At 43.8% G+C, this 14,973-nt stretch overlaps 1 protein-coding gene across 1 annotated transcript in view; it reads right to left on the bottom strand.

Annotated features, from left to right (window-relative positions):
* IQANK1 (IQ motif and ankyrin repeat containing 1) overlaps positions 1–13,360 on the bottom strand; it is a 95,619-nt gene extending 82,259 nt beyond the window's left edge. Inside the window, exon 1 of the mRNA XM_084621791.1 lies at positions 13,278–13,360. The gene's annotated coding sequence lies outside the window, so the exon portion shown is untranslated. The remainder of the gene's footprint in view (positions 1–13,277) is intronic.
* Between the last annotated feature and the right edge of the window lie 1,613 nt (positions 13,361–14,973).

Below are 14,973 nucleotides of genomic sequence, written 5' to 3'. Positions count from 1 at the left end.
CTGATCGCCATATTTGGGGTCAGGAAGGAATTTTCCTCCAGGGCAGATCGGAAGAGGCCCTGGAGGTTTTTCACCTTCCTCTGTAGCATGGGGCACGGGTCACTTGCTGGAGGATTCTCTGCTCCTTGAAGTCTTTAAACCACGATTTGAGGACTTCAATAGCTCAGACATAGGTGAGAGGTTTTTCGCAAGAGTGGGTGGGTGAAATTCTGTGGCCTGCATTGTGCAGGAGGTCAGACTAGATGATCATAATGGTCCCTTCTGACCTTAGTATCTATAAATCTATTGCAAACCTGGTCAGTTGTACAAGAGAGGAAACTGAGGTACACCATACTTCTTTAACTTGCTGACATTCTTGTCAGCAAGTTAAAGAAGTATGGGCTGGATGAATGCACTATAAGGTGGGTAGAAAGTTGGCTAGATTGTCAGGCTCAACGGGTAGTGATCAATGGCTCTATGTCTAGTTGGCAGCTGGTATCAAGTGGAGTGCCCCAAGGGTCGGTCCTGGCGCCAGTCTTGTTCAATATCTTCATAAATGATCTGGAGGATGGTGTGGATTGCACTCACCGCAAATTTGCGGATGATACTAAACTAGGAGGAGTGGTAGATACGCTGGAGGGTAGGGATAGGATACAGAGGGACCTAGACAAATTGGAGGATTGGGCCAAAAGAAATCTGATGAGGTTCAACAAGGATAAGTGCAGGGTCCTGCACTTAGGACGGAAGAACCCAATGCACCGCTACAGACTAGGGACCAAATGGCTAGTCAGCAGTTCTGCGGAAAAGGACCTAGGGGTTACAGTGGATGAGAAGCTGGATATGAGTCAGCAGTGTGCCCTTGTTGCCAAGAAGGCCAATGGCATTTTGGGATGTATAAGTAGGGTTATAGCCAGCAGATCGAGGGACGTGATCGTTCCCCTCTATTCGACATTGGTGACGCCTCATCTGGAGTACTGTGTCCAGTTTTGGGCCCTGCACTGCAAGAAGGATATGGAAAAATTGGAGAGAGTCCAGCGAAGGGCAACAAAAATGATTAGGGGTCTGGAACACATGACTTATGAGGAGAGGCTGAGGGAACTGGGATTGTTTAGTCTGCAGAAGAGAAGAATGAGGGGGGATTTGATAGCTGCTTTCAACTACCTGAGAGGTGGTTCCAGAAAGGATGGTTCTAGACTATTCTCAGTGGCAGAAGAGGACAGGAGAAGGAGTAATGGTCTCAAGTTGCAGTGGGGGAGGTTTAGGTTGGATATTAGGAAAATCTTTTTCACTAGGAGGGTGGTGAAACACTGGAATGCGTTACCTAGGGAGGTGGTAGAATCTCCTTCCTTAGAAGTTTAAGGTCAGGCTTGACAAAGTCCTGGCTGGGATGATTTAATTGGGGATCGGTCCTGCTTTGAGCAGGGAGTTGGACTAGATGACCTCCTGAGGTCCCTTCCAACCCTGATATTCTATTGTGCATCGGAAGAAAAATTCCCTCCTGACCCCTGCACATGACTAGCTGAAGCATGAGATTTGATTATAGTCAAGAGCAGCAAGTGTTAAGAGCATGTTGAGGACAATGCAGGCAATCCTGTTCTCCCCATGTCCCATAAAGAAAGGTCATGAACATGGTATGTGACAGGGTGTACCAGGTCTTCTCTATCTCCTGTTGGAGGCACCACCACCCTGACACCGCCCCCTGAAGGAAGAGTATTACCTGGAAAAGAGCGGCAGTGAATTTAGACCTCTGAGCACTGCCTAGAGAAGACACTCAGGCTCTCCTACTAGCAGAACCAGCAAGACCCATTAGGTGAGGTAAGAAGACTTGCCTACTTCTTTTAAGGGGTGCTTAGTGAAGCAAGAACAGGAGACTAGCTCCCCAGTTCTAACCCCAACCACATGGGCCCAAGTGAGGGCCTACCAGTCTGACGTCACTTTCAGTTAAGGCATACCACAAACTGTTTAGGCTTTTAAACTCCACAGTAAAATAAAGGCATTTTTGAGTGTTACAGGACTAGCAAGGGGCTTGGTCCTGACAAGCTTTGACAGGTGATTGATACATTCACAGATTCCAAGGCCAAAGGAAATCACCATGACCATTCAGCCCGACCCCTCTACACACAATCTAGAATTTCTCCTAGCAGACAGATTAAAGCATATCTTTTAAAAAGATATCTAATTTAATTTTAAAAAAAGAAAACGAGGACTTGTGGCACCTTAGAGACTAACCAATTTATTTGCACATGAGCTTTCGTGAGCTACAGCTCACTTCATCGGATGCATACTGTGGAAACTGCAGAAGACATTATATACACAGAGACCATGAAACAATACCTCCTCCCACCCCACTCTCCTGCTAGTAATAGCTTATCTAAAGTGATCATCAAGTTGGGCCATTTCCAGCACAAATCCAGGTTTTCTCACCCTCCGACCCCCCCCCCCCCCGCACACACACACAAACTCACTCTCCTGCTGGTAATAGCTCATCCAAACTGACCACTCTCCTTACAATGTGCATGATAATCAAGGTGGGCCATTTCCAGCACAAATCCAAGTTTAACCAGAACGTCAGAAGGGGGGGGGTAGAAAAAAACAAGGGGAAATAGGCTACCTTGCATAATGACTTAGCCACTCCCAGTCTCTATTTAAGCCTAAATTAATAGTATCCAATTTGCAAATGAATTCCAATTCAGCGGTTTCTCGCTGGAGTCTGGATTTGAAGTTTTTTTGTTGTAAGATAGCGACCTTCATGTCTGTGTTTGCGTGACCAGAGAGATTGAAGTGTTCTCCGACTGGTTTATGAATGTTATAATTCTTGACATTTGATTTGTGTCCATTTATTCTTTTACGTAGAGACTGTTCAGTTTGACCAATGTACATGGCAGAGGGGCATTGCTGGCACATGATGGCATATATCACATTGGTGGATGTGCAGGTGAATGAGCCTCTGATAGTGTGGCTGATGTTGTTAGGCCCTTTGATGGTGTCCCCTGAATAGATATGTGGGCACAGTTGGCAACAGGCTTTGTTGCAAGGATAGGTTCCTGGGTTAGTGGTTCTGTTGTGTGGTATGTGGTTGCTGGTGAGTATTTGCTTCAGACACACCCCTGAAACCCCGACCTGGGATATTCTATCTACTACCCAAGATCCATAAACCTGGAAATCCTGGGCGCCCCATCATCTCAGGCATTGGCACCCTGACAGCAGGATTGTCTGGCTATGTAGACTCCCTCCTCAGGCCCTATGCTACCAGCACTCCCAGCTACCTTCGAGACACCACTGACTTCCTGAGGAAACTACAATCCATCGGTGATCTTCCTGAAAACACCATCCTAGCCACTATGGATGTAGAAGCCCTCTACACCAACATTCCACACAAAGATGGACTACAAGCCGTCAAGAACACTATCCCCGATAATGTCACGGCTAACCTGGTGGCTGAACTTTGTGACTTTGTCCTTACCCATAACTATTTTACATTTGGGGACAATGTATACCTTCAGATCAGCGGGACTGCTATGAGTACCCGCATGGCCCCACAGTATGCCAACATTTTTATCGCTGACTTAGAACAACGCTTCCTCAGCTCTCGTCCCCTAACGCCCCTACTCTACTTGCACTATATTGATGACATCTTCATCATCTGGACCCATGGAAAAGAAGCCCTTGAGGAATTCCACCATGATTTCAACAATTTCCATCCCACCATCAACCTCAGCCTGGTCCAGTCCACACAAGAGATCCCCACTTCCTGGACACTACAGTGCTAATAAACAATGGTCACATAAACACCACCCTATACCGGAAACCTACTGACCGCTGTTCCTATCTACATGCCTCCAGCTTTCACCCTGACCACACCACACGATCAATCGTCTACAGCCAAGCTCTGCGATATAACCGCATTTGCTCCAACCCCTCAGACAGAGACAAACACCTACAAGATCTCTATCAAGCATTCTTACAACTACAATACCCACCTGTGGAAGTGAAGAAACAGATTGATAGAGCCAGAAGAGTTCCCAAAAGTCACCTACTACAGGACAGGCCTAACAAAGAAAATAACAGAACGCCACTAGCCGTCACCTTCAGCCCCCAACTAAAACCCCTCCAACGCATTATTAAGGATCTACAACCTATCCTGAAGGATGACCGAACACTCTCACAAATCTTGGGAGACAGGCCAGTCCTTGCCTACAGACAGCCCCCCAACCTGAAGCAAATACTCACCAACAACCACATACCACACATACCAATTCCGCTGAATTGGAATTCATTTGCAAATTGGATACTATTAATTTAGGCTTGAATAGAGACTGGGAGTGGCTACGTCATTATGCAAGGTAGCCTATTTCCCCTTGTTTTTTTCTACCCCCCCCCCCACCCTTCTGACGTTCTGGTTAAACTTGGATTTGTGCTGGAAATGGCCCACCTTGATTATCATGCACATTGTAAGGAGAGTGGTCAGTTTGGATGAGCTATTACCAGCAGGAGAGTGAGTTTGTGTGTGTGTGTGGGGGGGGGGTCGGAGGGTGAGAAAACCTGGATTTGTGCTGGAAATGGCCCAACTTGATGATCACTTTAGATAAGCTATTACCAGCAGGAGAGTGGGGTGGGAGGAGGTATTGTTTCATGGTCTCTGTGTATATAATGTCTTCTGCAGTTTCCACAGTATGCATCCGATGAAGTGAGCTGTAGCTCACGAAAGCTCATGCTCAAATAAATTGGTTAGTCTCTAAGGTGCCACAAGTACTCCTTTTCTTTTTGTGAATACAGACTAACACGGCTGTTACTCTGAAACCTGAAATTTCATTTTAAAGATTCCATGTGATGGTGAGTTCATTACCTTCCCTGATACATTTTCCTAGCAGTGAGGGTAATTAAATGCTGGAACAGGTTATCTTATTTCAAAGTTGAATTTGTCTGCCTTAAACTTTCAGCTACGGGATTTCATATTGCCTTTGTCAGCAGGGGTGACATCTTTATATTAAAGTCCTCATTATCTTTTCTATCTGTAAAATGCTAAATACAGAGTGCCCAAATCACCTCTCAACCTTCTCTTCTATACGCTGAATATGTGAGCTCCTTAAGCCCCGGATCATTTTTGTGAACTCTCTCCAATATTTCCACATCCTTTCAAGTGTGTACATCAGCACTGGACACAGTAGCAGCAGAGTTTCTGAGGAATTGCTTCCAGTCAGACTCTAATGGAGAAGAAGTGGAGTGCCCCAAGGGTCGGCGTGCAACAGACTAGGGACCGAATGGCCCGGCAGCAGTTCTGCAGAAAAGGACCTGGGGTGACAGTGGACGAGAAGCTGGATAGGAGTCAACAGTGTGCCCTTGTTGCCAAGAAGGCCAATGGCATTTTGGGATGTATAAGTAGGGGCATAGCCAGCAGATCGAGGGACGTGATCGTTCCCCTCTATTCGACATTGGTGAGGCCTCATCTGGAGTACTGTGTCAAGTTTTGGGCCCCACACTACAAGAAGGATGTGGAAAAATTGGAGAGAGTCCAGCGAAGGGCAACAAAAATGATTAGGTTTCAGAGTAACAGCCGTGTTAGTCTGTATTTGCAAAAAGAAAAGGAGTACTTGTGGCACCTTAGAGACTAACCAATTTATTTGAGCATAAGCTTTCGTGAGCTACTGCATTCGACGAAGTGAGCTGTAGCTCACAAAAGCTTATGCTCAAATAAATTGGCTAGTCTCTAAGGTGCCACAAGTACTCCTTTTCTTTTTAAAAATGATTAGGGGTCTGGAACACATGACTTATGAGGAGAGGCTGAGGGAACTGGGATTGTTTAGTCTGCAGAAGAGAAGAATGAGGGGGGATTTGATAGCTGCTTTCAACTACCTGAGAGGTGGTTCCAAAGAGGATGGTTCTAGACTATTCTCAGTAGTAGAACATGACAGGACAAGGAGTAATGGTTTCAGGTTGCAGTGGTGGAGGTTTAGATTGGATATTAGGAAAAACTTTTTCACTAGGAGGGTGGTGAAACACTGGAATGCGTTACCTAGGGAGGTGGTAGAATCTCCTTCCTTAGAAGTTTTTAAGGTCAGGCTTGACAAGGCCCTGGCTGGGATGATTTAATTGGGGATTGGTCCTGCTTTGAGCAGGGGGTTGGACTAGATGACCTCCTGAGGTCCCTTCCAACCCTGATTTCCTATGAAGGACTCAAAGACCCAATCCCATATAGAAGGAGTAAGGTTAGAAGAAGAAATTCAAGATAATACAGGTAGCAACCAATAATGCAGGCTGGATGACTGGCTTGGAAAGCAGTGACTCAGAGAAATACTTAGGGGTCATCCTAGATAATTGCCTCAACTTGAACTCTCAGAACAATGCTCTGGCAGAAAAACGAATGTGATCTTTGGATGTATAAAATGGGGAATATCAAGCGGAAGTAGGAAAAACATCTTGTATGCAGCCTGGGGCATGGATCACCTGTTGGGATCAACTGGGCATATCTCATCTAATCAGTTCCCTTCTATTTGAAGGGGCATTAGCAACACCTAAGTCTCTCCTGTTCTTCAAGTGGCTGCACATGTCCATTTCACTGGAACTGGAGAACTTTTTCCCATAGCAGTACCTGTCAAGGCAGCACCTGTACCCTCCAGGCACTCATGCTGTTTAATGCGAGCAAAAGTGGGTGGAGCTGCCCTGACATTCTGCAGGTTCTTCCTAACACTTGTGATCAGTGGTCTCAGTGTGTGAGACCTCCTCATGCTTTCCCTCTTTGGAGAATTTCTAAAGCTCCATTTGTAAATAGTTTGTTTAAATGTTTTAATAGTTAGTGTTCATAGGTTTCTGTTTTTAATTACATTTTCTTTGTTTTTTATTGACATTAGTTCGGTACTGGTCATGGCTGCAATAAGTCGATGCCAGACAGCTATCCCCACTCTTTACAAAAGCCATGTTGACTCTTCCCCAACAAATTATGTCCATCTGTGTGTCTGACAATTCTACAGTTTCAATCAATTTGCCCGGTACTGAAGTCAGGCTTACTGGCCTGTAATTGCCAGGATCACCTCTGGAGCCCTTTTAAAAAATTGGCATCACATTAGCTATCCTCCAGTCACCTTGTACAGAAGCTGATTTAAATGATAGGCTACATACCACAGTTAGTAGTTCTACCATTTTCACATATGAGTTTCCTCAGAACTCTTGGGTCAGTATAAACAACAAGGAGTCTGGTGGCACCTTAAAGACTAACAGATTTATTTGGGCTTAAGCTTTCCTGGGTGAAAAACCCCACTTCTTCAGATGCATGGAGTGAAAATTACAGATATAGGCATAAATATATATTGGCACATAAAGAGAAGGGAGATACCTTACCTTACAAATGGAGAACCAACGTTTAAGGCCAATTTGGTTAGGGTGGATGTGGTCCACTCCATCCAATACTTGAGGAGGAGGAGGTGTCAATACCAAGAGAGAGAAAATTGCTTTTGTAGTGAGCCAGCCACTCCCAGTCCCTATTCAAGCCCAAATTGATGGTGTTAAGTCTGCAAATTAATTGTAGCTCTGCAGTTTCTCTTTGAAGTCTGTTTTTGAAGTTTTTTTGTTAAAGAATGGCTACTTTTAAATCTGTTATTGAGTATCCAGGGAAATTGAAGTGTTCTCCTACTGGCTTTTGTATGTTACCATTCCTGATGTCTGATTTGTGTCCATTTATCCTTTTACATAGAGACTGTCAGGTTTGCCCAATGTACATGGCAGAGGGGCATTGCTGGCACATGATGGCATAGAACAATCTTGGGACAATGCCATCTGGTCCTGGTGACTTATTACTGTTAAATTTATCAATTTGTTCCAAAACTTCCTCTAATGACACCTCATTCTGGGACAGTTCCTCAGATTTGTTTTGTCTGACATTGCTCTGAGCAATCCCCAGCATAGCAGTGGACCTGAACTTTGACCTCTGGAGTCCAAACTCTTCCTTGGTGGAAGTCCCTGAGCAGCGGAACTGAGTCCTCTTGGCCATTCTATTCCTCAGTTTGTGTTCTGAGCATTCTTGCTCTCCATGAGCTGAGAACTGCTTATTCATTGATACAGCAGTGGTGGTTTTCACAGCCTCTGTTCCTAGGAATTTGTACAAGGCCAGCACAAATGAGCATAGGCTGGCACAAGCTCGCATTCCTCTCACATAACAATTTTGCAGCTCTCAGCCCAAGCAGGCAGAGGCAGGCAAATGCGCCTCAAGCAACTTCCCAGAGAAAAAAAATCAGTATCTACTAAAGTTAAACATCTTTAAATCTGCAGGGCCAAATTAACATGCACCCAAAATTTTTAGGAGATGCTGAGGCCCTTTCTCTGCTAAACACTAACCAATCCAAGTTCAGATTACAGCCAAACCATTTTCTTTCTTGTCTTTTATGGTCCCAATTTGGGCAACTCACAAACATTAAGGAATTCATCCTCATACACCCTAGCCCCATGCTTTCGGGAAGTAGCATTAGTTTAACTTTACAGAGGGAGAAACAGAAGCACGAGATTAATGGGACCTGCACAAGATCACACAGGGAATCACAGCCACAAAACCTTTCCACCAAGGTATAGTCAAAGACCTCATACGCCCTTACAGCATCTTCTGCTGGGGCAGGAGTGGCTAGGAGCTTCCCCCTCCCTCCTGTGTTCCTACCCCACTTCCTACAGCACGTTCTGTTAGGAGAGGCTGATTTGAGCAGTTGGGAGTTCTCACACACCCAGCAGCTAAAACATCATGACAAAGGCAAATTCTAAGAGAACTGCAGAAGTTAGAGATGGAAAAGCCTTTTCACAGGTGACATTTAGTCCATCCTTTCACAGTCCAATGCAATATTTCTCACTCATGTTTTTCTAATACTTTGAAACTAAAGTAGACAAACATGTCCAAATATAATGATCAGTTGAAAGGTGGTGAGACATCTAGTGGGGACTGACAGGAATGCCATTAGGTCTGCTCTGATTAACGTCTTCATGAATCACAGACTCACAGAATCAGGGTTAACAAGACCACAAGGGTCATCTAGTCTAAGCCCCGCCAAGATGCAGGATTTGTAGCATCTAAACCATCCAAGAGAGTTGGCTGTCCAGCCTCCTTTTGAAAACCTCCAGGCAGTCCATTCTGTCCCACTGTTCTTACAGTTAGGAAGTTCTTCCTGGTTTCAGAGTAGCAGCCGTGTTAGTCTGATATCCGTAAAAAGAAAAGGAGTACTTGTGGCACCTTAGAGACTAACAAATTTATTAGAGCATAAGCTTTCGTGAGCTACAGCTCACTTAATCGGATGCCACTTCATAGGAAGTTTTTCCTGAGATTAAATCTAACTCTGCTGTGCTGTAGTTTGAACCCACTGCCTCTTGTCCTCCCCTCTGTAGCCAGATAGAACAACTTTTCTCCATCTTTTATTGAAGACTGCTATTGTGTTCCCCCTTAATCTCCTCTTTTCTAAACTAAACATAACCAGTTTCTTCAGCCTTTACTCATATGGCTTGCATTCCATCTCTTTGATCATCTTTGTCGCTCACCTCTGGATCTTTTCCAATTTCTTGACATCCTTTCTGTACATTGGTGACCAAAATTGGCCACAGTACTCCAGCTGAGGTTTAACCAGAGCCAAGTAGAGCAGTACTATCCCCTCCCGTGACTTGCACGCTATGCCTCTGTTAACACAACCTAAAATTGTATTTCCTTTTTTGCAATAGCATCACATTGCTGACTCATTTTGAGGTTGTGATCCACCAGAACTCCCAGATCCTTTTCAGCAGCGCTGCTGCCAAGTCAGTTATCCCCCATTCTGAATTTATGCATTTGGTTTTTCTTTCCTATGTGTAGCACCATACATTTGTCTTTGTTGTCTAAAGCCCTGTTCTCCTATTATCAAGACCCCTCTGAATTTTAGCTCTCTCCTCCAGAAGTGTTGGCAACCCCTCCCCCAGCTTTGTGTCATCTGCAAACTGGATCAGTATGCTCTTTATTCCTATATCCAGGTCATTAATAAAGATGTTAAACAAAACAGATCCCTGTGGAACCCCACTTGAGACCTCCCTTCAGCCTGACAGCATTCCATTAGTATCCTCTGTTTGCAGTTGCTTAACCAATTATGTATCCACTTCGTGGTAGTTGTATCGAGCCCGCATATCTCCAGCTTATCTATCAGAATGTCACGTGGGACTGTGTCAAAACCCTTGCTGAAGTCCAGGTATATTATTCATTGCTCTCGTAGCTTCCCAGGTATGAGAGTCAGGCTCACTGGTCTATAATTCCCAGCTCCTTCTTTTTAAAGATGGGCACTACATTGTCTTGGAAGACTGGAGAGGGCTCTCTCCTGTTATCCATGAGTTTGTATATATTATTGCCAGTGGCTCCGAGATTTCTTTAGCTAATTCCTTCAGTACCCTCGGATGAATAGCATCTGGCCCTGCTGATTTGAATTAATTCAAACTGGTCAGATCTCTCATGTATTATTTACTTATCCCGATATGGATCCTTCCCCCTTTATTGTCTATGGTAATTTTGCTAGTGATCTGGTCAAATGTTATTTTTTGTGAGAAAACTGAAGCAAAGTAGCCATTGAGCAGCTCTGCCTTCCTATCATCTTCCATTACCAGTTCATCATCTCCATTGAGCAGCAGACCCACACAATCCCTGATCTTTCTTTTTTGTCTGACATATCTGAAGAACCTCTTTTTGTTGTCTCTAACGTTCCTTGCCAGCTGTAACTCATTCTTTCCTTGGCTTTCCCGATTTTGTCCCTAAATCCTCGTGCTATTCCTATGTTTACCTCCTTGGTGACATGCCCCTCCTTCCATTTCCTGGATGTATCCCTTTTGGTTTTTATTAGGGCTGTCAATTAATTGCAGTTAACTCGCGTGATTAACTCAAAAAAATAATCACAGTTTTAATTGCAGTATTAAACAATATAATACCAATTGAAATAAATATTTTGGATGTTTTTCTACATTTTCATATATATTGTATTCTGTGTTGTAATTGAAATCAAATTGCATGTTATTTTTTATAACAAATATTTACACTTTAAAAATTATAAACAAAAGAAATAGGATTTTTCAATTCTTCTCATACAAATACTATAGTGGAATCTCTTTGTCATGAAAGTGCAACTTACAAATGTAGATTTTTTTTTTTGTTACATAACTGCACTCAAAAACAAAACAATGTAAAACTTTAGAGTCCTCTCAGTCCTACTTCCTGTTCAGCCAATCATTAAGACAAACAAGTTTTTTTTTTTTCATTTATAGGAGATAATGCTGCCCTCTTCTTATTTACAATGTCACCAGAAAGTGAGAACAGGCATTTCCATGGCACTTTTGTACCTGGCATTGCAAGGTATTTACATGCCAAATATGCTAAACAATGTATGCCCCTTCATGCTTAGGCCACCATTCCAGAGGACATGCTTCCATGCTGATGACGCTCATTAAAAAAATAATGCATTAATTAAATTTGTAACTGAACTCCTTGGGGGAGAATTGCATGTCCCCAGCTCTGTTTTACCTGCATTCTGCCATATATTTCATGTTTTAGCAGTCTTGGATGATGACCCAGCACATGTTGTTCGTTTTAAGAACACTTTCACTGCAGATTTGACAAAATGCAAAGAAGGTACCAATGTGAGACTTCTAAAGATAGCTACAGCACTCCATCCAAGATTTAAGTATCTGAAGTGCCTTCCAAAATCTGAGAGGGACGAGGTGTGGAGCATGCTTTCGGAAGTCTTAAAAGGGCAACATTCTGATGCGGAAACTACAGAACCCGAACTACCAAAAAAGAAAATCAACCTTCTGCTGGTGCCATCTGACTCAGATAATGAAAATGAAAGTGCATCGGTCCACACTGCTTTGGATTGTTATTGAGCAGAACCTGTCATCAGCATGGATGCACGTCCCCAGGAATGGTGGCTGAAGCATGAAAGGACTTATGAATCTTTAGCGCATTTGGCACATATCTTGTGAAGCCGGCTAAAACAGTGCCATGAGAACACCTGTTCTCACTTTCAGGTGACATTGTAAACAAGAAGCGGGCAGCATTATCTCCGGCAAATGTAAACAAATTTGTTTGTCTGAGCAGTTGACTGAACAAGAAGTAGGACTGAGTGCACTTGCAGGCTCTAAAATTTTACATTGTTTTATTTTTGACTGCAGGTTTTTTGCACATAATTCTACATTTGTAAGTTCAACTTTCATGATAAAGAGATTACACCACAGTACTTGTATTAGGTGAATTGAAAAATACTGTTTCTTTTGGTATTTTTACAGTGCAAATACTTGTAACTAAAAATAAATATAAAGTGAGCACTGTACACTTTGTATTCTCTGTTGTAATTGAAATCAATATATTTGAAAATGTAGAAAACAGCCAAAAGTATTTAAATAAATTGTATTATATTATTAACAGTGCGATTAATCGCACGATTAATTTTTTTAATCACTTGACAGCCTTACTTTTTATATAGCTAAAAATCTCGTTGTGCAGCCACACTGACCTTCTGTGGCTCTTCTTATCTTTCCTCTGCATCAGAATAGTTTGATGTTGAGTCTCCAGGATTACATCTTTTAGGAAGTGCCAGCCCCCTTCAACTCATTTTCTTCCTAACTGGTCTTTCCATGGGACCTTGCCTACTATTTCTCCGACTCGGTTGAAATCCGCTTTTCTGAAGTCCAGTGTCCTAGTTTTGCTGTTCTCATGTTCTCCTTTCCATAGGATCTTGAATTTTATCTGATCATGATCACTTCCTCCCAAGTTCCTGACTACCTTCACATTCTCAACTAATTCATTCTTGTTGGTCTAAACCAGATCCAAAATGGATGACCCTCTAGTTGTTTCCTCAACTTTTGTCCCCTACACATGCTAAGAATTTGCAGGACATATGTTTTACTGTAATAGTCTTTGAACAGATATCATGGAAGTTAAAATCTCCCATTAACACTAGCTCATGTCTGTTGGCTAATCTTGTTACCTGCTTGTAGAATGACACATCCAGTTCCTCTTCCTGATTTGGTAATCTAAAATAGACCCCCCCATAACATCACTACTGTCGATCTATTATCAACTCAAGGTAATTCTATATTATACCTCTTTCTAACCAAGATTAATTGATCACTGAATTAAAAATTAGTGATTGTCAAGGTGAAAGTGATCACAAGTGTACTGAGTGTCCCCACAGGGTTTTACACTGGGTTAACTAAATCAGATTAAAAATCACACCTTTAGTTAAACCAGTGCACCTTTACAGAAAGACAAGGCCTCTTACCCCTTATGATCAAGCACTCCCAGTACAACTCTATATTGCACCTACCTATATGCAGGCTGTTTATTAGGGCTGGCTCATTCTGCTTATTGTTAGATTTCTTTGGGAGCTTGGAGCTGCTCTCTTGCTTAGCTGTGCCTTTCCTCTCAGCTTGCTGGCCTAACGCTGGGAAAGGGGGGGGGGGGGAGAAAAAAAACACTTTAGCTATTTTATTTACCACAGGCTACCTGATGCCTAAAGACAAGCTCCTAAATCTGTAAAACTTCCAAAAGTACTGGGCGCCCACAAATCCCATTGAAGTTTTCAGTCAGTTCAGGACACAGAACATCATTAGTGATGTTGATGAATGATCTCTTGAAGTTGATGGAGGGCAGACATTCATTCTCATACTCCTGGGCCTCTCTTTAGCAAACAACACTGTCAGTCATGAGCTACTGCTATTCCGCCTGAGGGAGATGGTAGGAATCCAGGGAACTATGCTAAAATGGTTTGAATCCTCCCTGGCAGGATGCACCCAAAGGACAGTAGTGGGAAACTGCACCTATACTCTCAGACCTGCATTCCCTCTAAGGTGCGCACTTGGGTGGCTGCACAAGAGGGCAGCAAGGGCCATGCACCTAATTAGTGCAGCCGCGCAGGTGTGGCTCCACTAATTATGTGCCTGGACCCTGGAGAGAACACACATGTAAGCTGGTGGTGTTGGGGGGAGGAATAGGGATAGTCGGGGGCAGTGGGCTGAGGGGTTGGTGGGAACTTGGGGCATGAAGGACTGCAGCAGGTAGTGAGCTCAGCCGCTCCCCTCCCCCAGCTGGGGAGAAACATGCTTCCTTTCTCCCAGCCCCAGCTGGGTTGCCCTGGCTGGGAAGATGCCTCTGGGAGCCAACAGAGAACAAAGCAGTTAAGCTCACAGTGGCTGGCAGTTGTATTCTAAACAAGCGGGTGTCTCTGTTGCTCGAATGTTTAGCCTCAAGTACAGTGACAGTAATCAAGTCTGAAGGTGACAAACACATAGAATCATAGAATATCAGGGTTGGAAGGGACCCCAAAAGGTCATCTAGTCCAACCCCCTGCTCGAAGCAGGACCAATTCCCAGTTAAATCATCCCAGCCAGGGCTTTGTCAAGCCTGACCTTAAAAACCTCTAAGGAAGGAGATTCTACCACCTCCCTAGGTAACGCATTCCAGTGTTTCACCACCCTCTTAGTGAAAACGTTTTTCCTAATATCCAACCTAAACCTCCCCCACGGCAACTTGAGACCATTACTCCTTGTTCTGTCATCTGGTACCACTGAAAACAGTCTAGATCCATCCTCTTTGGAACCCCCTTTCAGGTAGTTGAAAGCAGCTATCAAATCCCCCCTCATTCTTCTCTTCTGCAGGCTAAACAATCCCAGCTCCCTCAGCCTCTCCTCATAAGTCATGTGTTCCAGACCCCTAATCATTTTTGTTGCCCTTCGCTGGACTCTCTCCAATTTATCCACATCCTTCTTGTAGTGTGGGGCCCAAAACTGGACACAGTACTCCAGATGAGGCCTCACCAATGTCGAATAGAGGGGAACGATCACGTCCCTCGATCTGCTCGCTATGCCCCTACTTATACATCCCAAAATGCCATTGGCCTTCTTGGCAACAAGGGCACACTGCTGACTCATATCCAGCTTCTCGTCCACTGTCACCCCTAGGTCCTTTTCCGCAGAACTGCTGACTAGCCATTCGGTCCCTAGTCTGTTGCTGTGCATTGGGTT

This window comes from Lepidochelys olivacea (assembly GCF_965140295.1).
Source record: "Lepidochelys olivacea isolate rLepOli2 genome assembly, chromosome: 2".
NCBI classification, from domain to species: Eukaryota; Metazoa; Chordata; order Testudines; family Cheloniidae; genus Lepidochelys; species Lepidochelys olivacea.
The sequence above is the reverse complement of the archived record's forward strand: the minus strand, read 5'-3'. Positions and strand labels throughout refer to the sequence as shown.